Source organism: Toxorhynchites rutilus, unplaced genomic scaffold, assembly GCF_029784135.1.
Source record: "Toxorhynchites rutilus septentrionalis strain SRP unplaced genomic scaffold, ASM2978413v1 HiC_scaffold_7, whole genome shotgun sequence".
NCBI lineage: Eukaryota > Metazoa > Arthropoda > Insecta > Diptera > Culicidae > Toxorhynchites > Toxorhynchites rutilus.
In genome coordinates this window covers 92,137-96,575 of record NW_026600135.1, presented here as the reverse complement: position 1 = coordinate 96,575, position 4,439 = coordinate 92,137, and positions in this window count along the sequence as shown.

Here is a 4,439-nt window from a genome sequence, read left to right as displayed (position 1 = left end):
AAGGCCAAATGTGTTGGTAAGCGCAAAACCCGAGGAAGGAATGGTTCAATTTCAGTCATCTATATTTCGTTGTATTCGTCTCTTCCCGTAGATCAATATAGCGGAGAGAAAAATCGGAAAATTCGGAAAATTGAATTCCCATATGTTATACAATTAACTAAGCGTTGCTAGTCCATTTGATGTTGGTGCTAACGAAATTGTTTTTTGTTCGAAAGATGAAAAGGATTTTCAGATGGAATAACGCATTCCTGTATCTTCTATCTATATAAACAAAAATGGAAGGCCAAATGTGTTGGTGTGCCCTAAACCCGAGGAAGGAATGGTCCGATTTGAGCAGTCTTTATTCTGTAATATTCTCTGTATCAAACATGTATTTCATGCTTGAAGAATCTTGAGCGAGAATTGTGTCTGAAAATAACTTTATATATATTTTTGTAGAAGTACTAAACAATTTATAGTAAAAGGAAATTGTAAAGGGTCAAAGGGTAATCAATCAATGAAGAGTTCAGTGATTGCACTCAACGTTCACTTAGTAAGAAAACGTGGATGTTTGAAAGTATTCAAATCAAAAAATCTATTTTGGGCGGGACGAAGTTCGTCGCGTCAGCTAGTAGTTGGAATAAAACTGGATGTGAAAAGAAGCTCGATATACAGGAAAAATATATCCCTACGAATAGCCGTCGCTGTCGCCGTTGATGCAACTGTCTGCTGTACCGACGTTTGTGACGGCGGTGACTGAACCGTAGATGTGGTAGTCACTGGGGGCCGACAAAAAAGCCGTTGCACCACTTGTACTACCACCACTGGTGGCCACTTTCGTGATATATGTTAGCGGCAATTGCTTGCTTGCCCGCTGTTGAGTTTGATCCTGTAAATTAAAAAATAACTTAGATCTAGGAATCATAGCGCACCACTATCAAACATACCAGAGGCTGCACTTAGAACATGTAGCTTTCTGTCAGGCGTTTGAATCAGTTGTTGCCCAGGGTTCAGACCACGAACGCTAACCTTCCCATCCTTCCCATCACGAATGATTTGCACTTTTTGTGGACCATCTGGTTTGGCGGGCGCGGGAGATTGCTGCCTTTGGTTCGGCTGGGAAGTTGATGCAGAAGCAGACCGTGAAGATTGAGTTATGTTCTGTTGAATAATCTTCGTTGTACCGTCCGGTTCTTTCACAATAATACAACGCTGAACAATGGACTGTTTCGGTGGGTTTGCACCATCTATTCGGAGTAAAATTATAACGATTAACCAGTCGACTCAAAGGCCATTTTTTCCGGTTCCGATTACCTTGTTGCTGTTTGAGTTCCATCGCACGCTTTTGATTGTGTGCTGCCCTCTCTAGCCGAAGTTGTTGTACCATTTGTTAGTTTATTTCCTCCCTCGAGGCCTTACTAGAGATTATGGCCGATTTGTTCGCCAAACTGGAACCTGGGGCACTATTACCATTGCTGGTCGGTGTTGATGAGTTCGACAAATCGCCAGATGACGATGTGATGTTACGGGTTGGTGGAAGCTTTCCTGTGCTAGTTCGAGTTATTGGTAGGACCTGGGCTGCAGTCAGTTTCTCCTGTTTTGACGTAGGACTACGTCTTTCATTTCTATACCGGGGTGTAAAATCAAAGTTTCGAAAACGAAAGCGTTACGCCGGAGACCGAGATTTTGAGCGTTAATAGCTCCTAAACAACTGAACGAAATGGAATGATAAACACTTCATTCGAAAGATAAAATATCTACGCGTTCTATACTTGTTACTTTTTTATCCAAAAACTTGTTTCAATAGTCTTAAAATTGCTTTCAAAACAGGCTATTGAAATCACCAATCGGTATATAAGCGAGCGCCGCTCGGAAATCCACTCAGTTCTAATTGAACAGCGATTGGAGCATGTTGTCGCTGTTGTGGTGAAGCTCTTCGTTTATCATGAAAGCGCTGATGAACGGTGTCACCAAGAGTCTGTTTGTGCACCCTAGGCCAGAAGGGAATCCATCAGGAGGAGAGTGATGCCACAAACGGTTCCCCGGGAAGACATCGCTACACACACATACACGCACGGAATTCTTTCCGTTTGGATGCCATTCAGCATCGAGAAAGTTCCGGAAAATAATCTGCCAGTTCCTCTGGGAATTTAAAAATACATTCATGTGAAAGAGTTTATTTGAATGTTTTCTATCCATGTAACACTGTGACCAAATACATTTGGTTTTGTGGTTTTTCAATCAATCGCAATTAACAGGATAGCTTCTGAAGATTATTCTTCCCCATCAGTAGGATATTTCCGTATCCAATATTGGATGCATAAAACCTTGTGCCTCCAACGTAACGCTCTCGTTTTCGAAGTCTCCCAAATATTCATTTATTCATTCATTCAGAATGGATTTAGATTCAACTTCAAACAAATGATCTCCAAATCAACGATAGTCCTACGTCACCCTTGCGGTTATACCATAGATATAACCCACTTCCTGTTTTTCACCATAAAGTTTGATCTCCCATAGCTCCAACTTGTCAAAGTTCAATTTTATATTTCTAAAACAGAAACACATCACTTGTTTTCAATTTTCATCGAAATCACAACAAATCATGTAACGCAATACATGCACTGTATGTCAAAATGAAAATGTTACAAAAGTAGGCCGGCTTCTATTTTCCCACTCTGATTTCGATCCAAGTAGTCTACTTGGTAGGTGCACACAACATTACTCGTCACTGCTGTTTGAAATTGCAATAGAGAAGCAAGAAGAAATTTCACTCAGCACCAAGATGAACCGAACGAACGTTACATCCCGGATTCCGACTGGCTTGAGGGTTCCGAGAGGCTATCGGGCCACCCAAGCAAATGGAGGTAGAGCGGAATCGGGAGGGAAAGTTCGTTTTCCACCCAAGGTGAGTAAAATCGTGTTAGAGTGCGTAGCAGCGCTAATGAAATCTTATTTTCTTACAGACAATTCCAACCAAGAACGAGATATATCCTGAAGAGGGCATGATCGAGGACGAAGATTTTCCGCCGCTGTTCCATGATGACATCGAGGATACTGGAGATGACGTGTACGACTGGGAGCCGATAGACATTTCCGAGGTCGACGAGATATATTTTCGGAAGATGAAGGCTGAATCGGAGCTTCAAAAAATGACGGCGGAAAACACCAGATTGCGGCAGGAGAATCAACGGCTTAAAACAGCAGCGAAAGGGGTAAGACTTTTTAAGTATTGTTGTTTTAAAATGCTACTAGTTGTTGCAGGAGAAGTGGCGCAGTCGCTCTTTATTTAAATCTTTTATTATACACGTAATTAGGAAGCGTTCAGTGTTTTTGTTTGTTATCTTCAAATTTTGTTATTTCAAGTTGTTCCGTTGTATTTATTGCATTTGTTCTGTTGTTGTCTTCATTTGTTTTGTTGAGTTTAGTTGCGTTGTACTATTCCGTGTTGTAGAATTTATTGTTATGCTGTGAGTGTTGTTTGATATATTTTTGATGTTTTAGTTTTTCTGTAATATTTGGATGTTTCTCAGTAGTATTTAGATTTATTTTATTTATACCGTTATTGTTTTCCGTATTCTGTTAGATTTTCTTATGTTACTTTGAGTTTCAGAGTTGTTATTTTTTTACACTCCTGATTTTTCTATTATTTGATTGTTCTATTGTTTTCCGCTGTAGATATTATTAATATTTTTTTCTTTCTTACATTGCATCAAATACATGAGAGCTATCGAGGGGAATCTTCTGGCCTTGGCCTGACTTGCTAGCCTACAACACTGAGAAATGGCTATGAGTAGGTGACACAAGGAGTGACGTGAGTTCATTTTCCAAATTAAAAAAATACAAATTTGTGTTAATATGTTTTATTTCCCATAGGTGATAGATCAAACCGAGAAAATTCATAGAGATGGGGCCAAGTCACGATTTAGCTTTAATATTTTTTTTAACAATTTTTGTTGTAAAATAAAATAAAATAAATTAATTTACAATAAACTAATTTAATGTATATTCTAAAACCGAGTTGTTACTATTTTTTCACTGATGCAATCGAACTCCCTTTAAAAAAATTTTAAACTTAGACTCAAGTGTTAGGAAAATTTTAAAATTGACGATGACTCCATGTTTCCGGGAGGCTTTAAGTGCATACGATTTTTCAACATAAAGCTAGACTCTCTTTTCATTCCGCCATGGTTTAGGTTTAGGAGCCCTTCGACGAATAATGGATTCTGGGATGGGTTTCGTTTGAGCGCGAAGTGCGCATTCATGGACCAAACGAGAAAATAGTTTAGGTTCCTCCATAGAAGAATTGATTAACCATCTCCGGAATTGATGGCTAGATCAGTGATGTCCACATAAATATATTGTTGGTTTTATTTCTAATCAATGTGTCGCAACTACTGCTACAAACCCCCACTAAATTTCTCAGTGTATAAACACGGACTTACATCCCTGCAGCAAAA